We start from the raw sequence: 10,349 nt of genomic DNA on the forward strand, positions 1-10,349 counted from the left end.
CCATCCGGCCACATGCACTCAGGCAGCTCCCGCCCAGACTCTGTTTTCCTGCGCCTGGCGGCGGACCCAGTGCACCTGCGCGGAGCTGCGCCTTGGTGATTGCACTTGGCGAAGCTGCCCTTTCTTTATTTTTAAAAGACTGCACCGCACACACCCAGCCCCCAGCGCCACCCCGGCCTGGGTGAGGGGCCGCCAGTGGGTGAAGGCTGGCAGCACTCCTGATCATGGTGGGGGTCCCCTCTGGGGCGCTGGACCAGCCTGGGCTAGAGGCCACCAGCATTTTGAAGGCTGGCCTCGCCCCTGTTCCAGGCGGGGTCCCCTCATGGTGACCGGTCATCTGTCTGGTTGTGACAGCCCTAGGGTATTATTAGTATATGTATTTAAAGCTGATCTCAGATGAAGTATTGCAACCATAATCCCAAGAAATCATTCAGTTTAGCACAGTGAGTTTCTGCAAGATGTCAGAGCAAGTGAGAAATCATCCCAAAGTAAAAAGTGATGGTTCATCATCTTTTACAAGTGAGAGGAAAACATCAAGGAGCAAAATACAACCTCATTAAATTGATGGATATCTTCACAGCTTTAATTGACAAAATCCAGAGGGCTCAATTTCCTGATTTGAGGAGTCTATTTTCAAGGTGACTGTCAAGGTAAATAAGAGCTTTCAGGCTTGTCTCTGCCATGGACCATGATCTTCAGTCCTTCAATGGGAATCTCCTTATCCTTTATTGCTCTCTGAACGTACTGCTGGTAGCGCTTGAAGAGGTTGGTGCACGGGTCCCCAGAGCTGTCCCTCTGAGGAACTTCTCGGCAAACCAGCGATTAAAGCACTCATCATACTTGCGCTTCATGTCATTGCAACCCTCCCCTATGCTGTTCATGGTGGTGGCCTAATTGTTCATTTTTAACCATTAAATATTTGCTGCAGAAATTTACCTGAAGAGATTTCAGGCATCTCTAATAATTTAAATTTTGCTTGGAATCATAATAACTATCTGATATTCTAGATAACCCTAAAATGAATGAGCTTATCTGTCAATGAGAAGGCATATGTGCATTCTTCAATCAATTTTGGAAGGCTTAAAAAAAAGATATAAGTACTTGTAAAAAAAAGAGCTGTGATATAAAAAATCATTGGAAAAATATCCTCAGGTGAGGATCAACAAAAACAAAAAAGCAAAAACAAAAAACTCACAGAACTGTACACTAAAATGCATAAATTTTACTACATGTGAATTATACCTTAATGAAAATATTTTAATTGAAAAGAAAAGATTTTTAAAAATGAATAAAATCTAACACAGAGAAAACAAACAAACAAAAAAAGATGTAGAAGGAGTGTTGGAGTCAGGAAGTTAGCCCGAATGAACTGACATTGTTCACTGCTTCTCTGGTTGTGGGTCCCAAGAAAGGAGATTGAAAGTATCAGAAGGTGCCTCTGGACATGGGAAGAAAGCCCCACTTAATGAGAAGGGAAATAAGGTGATCTAAGTAATGGCACCATATGTTACCAGTGATGTTGGCACCAAAACAGCACCAGTTATCAGCAAGTTGTACCTCGGTTCTTGAGTTTGGCAAAGAAATAATTCAGAGCCAGAAAATCAAAATTATAAGAGAAAGTTTATTTATAAAGTTACAGAGGTAGTAGAAGTGAGCCAGCTTGGCTGTATAGGCTAAGGAAACAAGTTACAGAGGCATAAGAAGGACCCTTATAGCTTAGGAGAGTGAAAGGCAAAGGTAACATACCTGGGGGGAGAATGAGGAGGAAGGGAAATGTGTGGCATGCTTCCCCAGAGGGATATTTTGAGCTGGGTCCTTAGTCTTGAGGGTTTTAAAGGCTGGGAGTTTAGGGGAGCTAAATAGACTATTCATCAACTTTATGCTGATGCCCCAAAATGAAATTTATTTCCCTGACTTTATCTGTCCTTGTGTGTAGTTTGCACCAGTGGCACTAATTGGATTTCTGCTATCTATCTCCCTGAGTAGAGTTATTTAAGCTATTTACTATCTGGTTGGGGAGGAGAAATGTAAACCATTTACTCTTAAGTGTCCTTGGTTAGGGAGGATAGGATTCTGTTGTTATTTACTAGATGGCTATAAACTGCTTGGCCATTTAACTATCTGTCTCAGTTTCCCTATTCTACTTGTCCTGGCTTACTAGCCTGTCTCATTTCCATTGACCTATTTTCAGTTTTACTTATTCTTTTACTGGCTGTATTGAGTCTACTAATGAGCCCATTTAAGACATTTTTATTTATTTATGTATTTATGTATTTATTTTACTCATTTGTTTTTGAGAGAGAGAGAGAGAGAGAGAGAGAGAGAGAGAGAGAGAGAGACATCAATGTGAGAGAGAAATATCAACTGGTTGCCTGCTGTATGCACCTAGACCAGGGATCAAACCCACAACCTAGGTATGTACCCTGAGCAGGAATCGAACCCACAACGTTTTGGTGCAGGGCATGGCCCTTCACTTACTTAGCCACCTGACCAGTGAAAAACATTCTTTATTTCTATTAAAGTATTTTTTTATTTCTAGCATTTAGTTTTTATTTTTTTCGGAAAGATTCCATCCATCTGCTTATATCTGTCTTTTTTTAATATTGTCTACTTTTTCCATTAGAACCTTCAACATATTAACCATAGCTTTTTCAGGTCTCCATCTAATAATTCCAAAATTTGTGTCATATCTGAATCTGGTTCTGAAGCTTGCTTTGGTTCTTCAGACTATATTTTATCATGCCTTTTATCACACCTTGCAATTTTTTCTTGAAATCTGCATACAATGAATCAGGTAAAAATGACTATAAATAGAGCCTTATTGTGATGATTTATGTTAATCTAGATAAGAGTTGTACTGTATTTAATATTTTTTACAGCCTCAATTTCTTTAGTGTCCTTGTTTTTATTTACCCTCTTAGATTTGTGGCTTCCTTATATACTGATACTCAGAAAGAGTCTGGGTTTTGCAGATATTTCAGTTGTAAGCCACTGTTACAACCAGTTTTTTGAGCCACCATGATGTGGTGGTAGATTTTTGAGGCAGAATGTTCCTTAATTTTCCAGTAAGTTTCAGTCTTTTAGTGGGCCAGTGACTGAGGGCTGTGGCCTTTCCAAAAGTTTCTGTTCCTCCGTAGTGATATAGCTTTTGCCCTCTTCCCCCTGCTCTCTTTCCTAGTTGCATCATTCTAAATTTATTTTCTTGAAGACTTGTTCCCATGTTGACTATGCCTTACCCCTCCCCTACCTTAGGTGAGAAAGAAAGGCTCATAAATATTTTCCCTCATCTGGAATAAGATTTCAGAACTGTACTTTGGAGGGTAGGTTTTTGTTTCCATTACATGAACCTCTCATAATGGCCAGATTAAGCAAGTAGGACAGGGTAGAAAGTGTTGGGGCAGAAGGAGATATTTATATAGCCTGTGATATTCTTAAGATGTCACAATTTCACCATCAATGATGCTATTGTAGTCACCCCCACTAGGCACACGTTATGTATTTCTGCCATTTAATTAAATTAAGAATAATTAAGAGCATGATCAATTCCCCAATAACCTTCAATTTCTTTTCTTTTGTTAATCCTCACTCAAAGATATTTTTCCATTGAGTTTTAGAGAGAGTGGGAGGGAGGGAGAGGCACAGAAAGAGAGAAACATCAATGTGAGAGAAACACATCAATTGGTTGCCTCTGGCATGTGCCCTGAGCTGGGGATCAAGCCTGCAACTGAGGTACGTGCCCTTGACCAGAATCAAGGCTGTAACCCTTCAGTCTTCAGGTTGACACTCCACTAAGCCAATCTGACTAGAGCAACCCTTCAATTTCCTAAGCAAAACATCTAAGTCTCAAGGAAGATAATTTAATTTGTGTCTATTTCAGTCTATTTTGGATCTACACAAGTTGGTAAAAATTAACATTGAGTCTAACAGGTTCTTCTCTAAGATAACCAGGTGGTGTTGCTTGTCATACGGGACATTTTTCGGTTTCATTTTTCTAAAAAAATCAATCTGATAGAGCAGAAATTATTCCTAACCAAGCAGGTTTTATTACTAACTTCTACATGGCTTTGGAGAACCACTTTGTTTATTTATGGGCCTCAGATTTCCTATATAAACAATGAATACATCAGGCGAGAATCATTTCTAAGGGCCTCTATTTCTCCTTCAAATCTTATATGGTTCTTCCAAATTTCTCTCCCTAAGGCTAGCACAGTGCCGGACACCAAGTAAGTACATGAACACAGAAGGAGCAAAATCAGCATTTCTCTCTGAGTGCTGGAATAAAATTTCTAAGGACAAAATAGTCAATAATTTGGTAACTATCCCTATGTTAAAGTTCTTTGATGAGTTTTGAATATGAGATTATTTTTTAAATTTTATTTTATTGCTTAAAGTATTACAAAGAGTATTACCTATGTCTCCTCCCCCACCCTGACCTTCCTTCGGCCTCCCCTACCCCCAGTGTCTTGTGTCCATTGGTTATGCTTATATGCATGCGTACAAGTCCTTCGGTTGATCTCTTACCCCTGCCCCCCACCATCCCCGACCTTCCTGCTGTAGTTTGACAGTCTGTTCGATGCTGCTCTGCCTCTGTATCTATTTTTGTTCATCAGTTTATAATGGTCTTTATTATCCATAAATGAGTGAGATCATGTGGTATTTTTCTTTCATTGACTGGCATATTTCACTTAGCATAATGCTCTCCAGTTCCATCCATGCTGTTGCAAATGGTAAGAATTCCTTCTTTTTTACAGCAGCATAGTATTCCATTGTGTAGATGTACCACAGTTTTCTAATCCATTCATCTGCTGATGGGCACTTAGGCTGTTTCCAAATCTTAGCTATGGTAAATTGTGGTGCTATGAACGTAGGGATGCATACATCCTTTCTGATTGGTGTTTCTAGTTTCTTGGGATATATTCCTAGAAGTGGGGTCACTGGGTCAGATGAGAGTTCCATTTTTAACTTTTTGAGGACACTCCATACTGTTCTCCACAGTGGCTGCACCAGTCTGCATTCCCACCAGCAGTGCACGAGTGTTCCTTTTTCTCCGCATCCTCTCCAGCACTTAAAAGACATGTGTAGATGTCAATATTTAGGCCATACCATTTGGTCTATTCATCTACTTACCTCTCACTGCCCTGTGGTAGCATGGAAGTATAGCATTACCTACCTTCTGCCTAAAACTCTTGTCCGCTGTTCCTGGTGTTCATCATTTATCACTTTGAATTTCTGCCCATATTCTTCCTCTTGGCCTTAATATCTTTTTTAAAATTATTTATTGTTTAAAGTATTACATATGTCTCCTTTTTATCCCATTGACCTCTTCCTGTTTGTTCCCATGGCCACCAGCACATGCCTTCACCCTCTACTGTCTGTGTCCATGGCTTATACTTATATGCATGCATACAAGTCCTTTGGTTGATCTCTCACCCTCCTCCCCCCCTGTCCCCCCCATCTTCCTTCTGAGGTTGGATGGTCTGTTCAATGCTTCTATGTCTCTAGATCTATTTTAGTTCACCAGTTTATGTCATTCATTACATTACACAAATAAGTGTGATCATGTGATATTTACCTTTCTCTGACTGGCTTATTTCATTTACCATAATGCTCTCCAGGTCCATCCACGCTACTGCAAATGGTAAGCATTCCTTCTTTTTTTATAGCAGCATAGTATTTCACCACAGATTTTTAATTCACTCATCTTCTGATGGGCACTTAGGCTGATTCCAAATCTTAGCTATTGTAAATTGTGTTGTTATGAACATAAGGGTGCATGTATCCTTTCTGATTGGTGTTTCTGGTTTCTTGGGATATAGTCCTAAAAGTGGGATCACTGGGTCAAATGGAAGTTCCATTTTTAAATTTTTGAGGAAACTCCATACTGTCTTCCACAGTGGCTGCACCAGTCTGCATTCCCACCAGCAGTGCATGAGGGTTCCTTTTTCATCACATCCTCACCAACACTTGTCGTTTCTCAATTTGTTGATGATAGCCATTCTGACAGGTGTAAGATGGTACCTCATTGTTGTTGTTATTTGCATCTCTCTGATGATTACTGACTTTGACCATGTTTTCATATGTCTCTTGGCCTTCTGTATGTCCTCTTTCTGAAGAGGTCTATTTAGGTCCTTTGTCCATTTTTTTATTGGATTGTTTATCTTCCTTTTGTTAAGTTGTATGAATTCCCTATAAATTTTAGAGATTAAAGTGTTATCAGAGATAACATTGGCAAATATGTTCTCCCATGCAGTGGGCTTTCTTGTTGTTTTGTTGATGGTTTCTCTTGCTGTGCAGAAGCTTTTTATTTTGATGTAGTCCCATTAGTTGATTTTCTCCTTAGTTTCCATTGTCCTAGGAACTGTATCTGTAAAGATATTACTAACTACATATGTCTGATATGCTTATGGATTCTTCTAAGATTTTTATGGTTTCCCATGTTACGTTTAATTCTTTTATCCATTTTGAGTTTATTTTTGTGAATGGTGTAAGTTAGTAGTCTAGTTTCTTTTTTTTTGCATGTATCTGTCCAATTTTTCCTACACCGTTTATTGAAGAGATTGTCTTGATTCCATTGTATGCTCTTGCCTTCTTTGTTAAATATTAATTGAGCATAATGGCTTGTGTCTATTTCTGGGTTCTCCGTTCTGTTCCATTGGTATATATGTCTGTTATTGTGCCAGTACCAGGAAGTTTTAGAACAGTGGCTTTATAGTATAGCTTAATATCTGGTAATGTGATCCTTCCAATTTTCTTCTTTCTCAGGTTTGCTGAGGTCTTTTATTTTTTATTATTCCATATGAATTTTTGGAGAGTTTGTTCTAGGTCTGTGAAATATGCTGTTGGTATTTTAATGGTGATTTTATTGATTCTATAGATTGCTTTGGGTAGTATGGATATTTTAGTGATGTTGATTCTACCAATCCATGAACATGGTATATTATTCCATTTGCTTATATCATCTTCCTCTATCTCTTTTTTCAATGTCCTGTAGATTTCTGAGTACAGGTCTTTTACCTCCTTAGTTAAGTTTATTCCTAGGTATTTTAATTTTTTGTTGCAATGGTAAATGGGATAGTTTTTTTTTTGTTTGTTTCTCTTTATGTGCGTTCATTGTTGATGTATAAAAAAGTCATAGATTTCTGGGTGTTAATTTTTTTTTTCTATCTCAGAAGCCAGATCTGTATTAAGTTTTTTCAACAGAAATTCAGGTTCGGTCTGGGTGTTAACTTTATATCCTGCTACATTGCCAAATTCATTTATTAAGTCTAGTAGTTTTTTGGTGGAGTCTTTAGGGTTTTCTATGTACAAGATCATGTCAACTGCAAATGGTGACAGTTTTACTTTTTCTTTTCCAATTTGGATGCCTTTTATTTCTTCTTGTCTGATGGTTATGGCTAGCACTTCCAGGTCTATATCAAACAGGAGTGGTGAAAGTGGGCATCCATGTCTTGTTCCTGTTCTTAGGGGAAATGGATTTAGCTTTTGCCCATTGAGTATGATGTTGGATGTAGGTTTGTCATATAAGGTTGTTACTATGTTGAGGTATGAGTCCTCTATCCCCACTTTGCTGAGAGATTTTATCAAGAGAGGGTGTCGGATTTTGTCAAATGCTTTTTCTGAATCTATTGACATGATTATGTGATTTTTATCTCTCAATTTGTTTATGTGATGTATCATGTTTTTTATTTTATTTATTTATTTATTTATTTATTTATTTATTTATTTATTTTTGATGTATCATGTTTTTTTGATTTGCGGATATTGTACCATCCTTGCATCCCTGGAATAAACCCACTTGGTCATGGTGTATGATCTTTCTTATGTAATGGTGGATCCAATTTGCTAGAATTTTGTTGAGGATTTTAGCATTTATGCTCATCAGGGATATTGGCCTGTAACTTGCTTTGTAGTGTCTTTAACTGGTTTTGGGATTAGGGTAATGTTGGCTTCATAGACAGAGCTTGGAAGTCCTCCTTCACTTGAATATTTTGGAATTGTATGACGACGATAGATTTTAGTTCTTCTTTGAATGTTTGGTACAACTCCCCTGTGAAGCCATCTGGTCCAAGGCTTTTGTTTGGTGGGAGTTTTTTTGGTTACTGCTTTAGTTTCATCAGTAGTTATTGGCCTATTCAGGTTTTTTTATTCTTTTTGATTGAATTTTTGAAGCTTATATTTTTCTAAGAATATGTCCATTTTGTCCAGTTTGTTTGAGTAGAGTTGTTCATAGTGGGGTTTTTTTTTTACAATAATTTATATGTCTGTGGGGTCAGTTGTTACTTCACCTCTTTCATTTCTGATTTTGTTTATTTGGGTTCTTTCTCATCATTTCTTGGTGGGCCTGGCTAGAGGTTCATCAATCTTTTTTATTTTATTTATTTTTATTGATTAAGTTATTACATATGTGTCCTTATCCCCATGTTACCCCCTATCACCTCCACTCATGCCCTCACCCCCTGTTGTCTGTGTCCATTTGTTAGGCATATATGCTTGCATATAAGTCCTTTGGTTGTTCTCTCCCCCTTACCCCTCCCCTCCCCTACCTTCCCTCTGAGGTTTGACGGTCTGATCGATGCTTCTCTGTCTCTGGATCTGTTTTTGTTCATCAGTTTATGTTGTTCATTATATTCCACAAATGAGTGAGATCATGTGGTATTTATCTTTCTCTGTTTGGCTTATTTCGCTTAGCATAATGCTCTCCAGTTCCATCCATACTGTGGCAAATGGTAAGAATTCCTTCTTTTTTACTGCAGCGTAGTATTCCATCGTGTAGATGTACCACAGTTTTCTAATCCACTCATCTGCTGATGGGCACTTAGGCTGTTTCCAAATCTTAGCTATGGTGAATTGTGCTGCTATGAACATAGGGGTGCATATATCCTTTCTAATTGGTGTTTCTAGTTTCTTGGGATATATTCCTAGAAGTGGGATCACTGGGTCAAATGGGAGTTCCATTTTTAGTTTTTTGAGGAAACTCTATACTGTTCTCCACAGTGGCTGCACCAGTCTGCATTCCCACCAGCAGTGCATGAGAGTTCCTTTTTCTCCACATCCTCGCCAGCATTGGTCGTTTGTTAATCTTGTTTATCTTTACAAAGAATGGCTCTTGTTTTTATTGATCTTTTGTATTGGTTTTTGTTTGTTTGTTTTTTTGTGTGTTTTTTGTCTCTAAGTCAGTGATGGTGAACCTTTTGAGCTCGGCGTGTCAGCATTTTGAAAAACCCTAACTTAACTCTGGTGCTGTGTCACATATAGAAATTTTTTTATATTTGCAACCATAGTAAAACAAAGATTTATATTTTTGATATTTATTTTATATATTTAAATGCCATTTAACAAAGAAAAATTAACCAAAAAAATGAGTTCGCGTGTCACCTCTGACACGCGTGTCATAGGTGCGCCATCACTGCTCTAAGTTGTTTATTTCCATTCTGATATTTGTTATTTCCTTCCTTCTGCTTACTCTGGGCTTTTCTTTTTGCTTTCTTTTTAATTATTTAAGTTGCAGGGTTAGAGAATTAATTACCATTTTTTCTTTTCCTTTTTTTTATCTTTGATCCTCATTTTTTTTTTAGATTTTTTAAAGATTTTTTCCCTTTATTGATTAAGGTATTACAAATGTGTCCTTATCCTCCCATTGTCTCCCCATCCCCCCACTCACTCTGAGGACTGCTGTCACTGTGTCCCATAGATTTTGGATTGTTTTGTTTTCATTGTCAGTTATTTCCAGGATGCTTTTCATTTCTTCTTTGATCTCTTCGGTATCCCAATCATTGTTTAATAGCATGCTATTTAGTCTCCAATTCCTTGATTTTTTCTTTGTTATTATTGTAGTTGATTTCTAATTTTATGCCATTGTGATTTGAGAAGATGCTTGATATGATTTCTATCTTCTTGAATTTGAAGATGCTTTGCCTGTGTCCCAATATGTGATCTATCTTTGAAAATGTCCTCGTGTGCACTTGAGAAGAATATATAATCTGTTGCTTTGGGAAGAAATGTTCTGAAGATGTCAATTAATTCCATCTGATCTAATGAGTCATTTAGGATTGATGTTTCTTTGCTGATTTTTTTGTTTAGAGGATTTATACAGTGGTGTCAATGGGGTATTAAGGTCCCTTGCTATGGTTGTATTGCTGCTGATCTCTCCCTTGGTATCTTCCCAAAGTGTTTTCTTTGTTGTCATTGTTTTGTTTTGTTTTCTATGTATTTAGGTGCTCCTGTATTGGGTGCGTATATGTTTACCAGAGTTATATCCTCTTGTTGAATTGCTCCCTTTAGTATTATGAAGTGGCCCTCCTTATCTCATGTTATGACCTTTACTATAGGGTCTATTTTGTCCCATCCCT

At 37.8% G+C, this 10,349-nt stretch overlaps 1 non-coding gene and 1 pseudogene across 1 annotated transcript; both read right to left on the reverse strand.

The window, feature by feature from the left end:
* Window positions 1-645: 645 nt before the first annotated feature.
* Window positions 646-881, reverse strand: LOC102426966 (annotated as a pseudogene).
* Window positions 882-7,162: 6,281 nt separating this feature from the next.
* Window positions 7,163-7,228, reverse strand: LOC111823055. The gene has a single exon (XR_002826043.1). It is a non-coding gene; the product is annotated as a small nucleolar RNA SNORD50 (small nucleolar RNA).
* Window positions 7,229-10,349: the final 3,121 nt, after the last annotated feature.

Source organism: Myotis lucifugus, unplaced genomic scaffold (genome assembly GCF_000147115.1).
Source record: "Myotis lucifugus unplaced genomic scaffold, Myoluc2.0 scaffold_4, whole genome shotgun sequence".
In the NCBI taxonomy this organism is placed as follows: Eukaryota; Metazoa; Chordata; class Mammalia; order Chiroptera; family Vespertilionidae; genus Myotis; species Myotis lucifugus.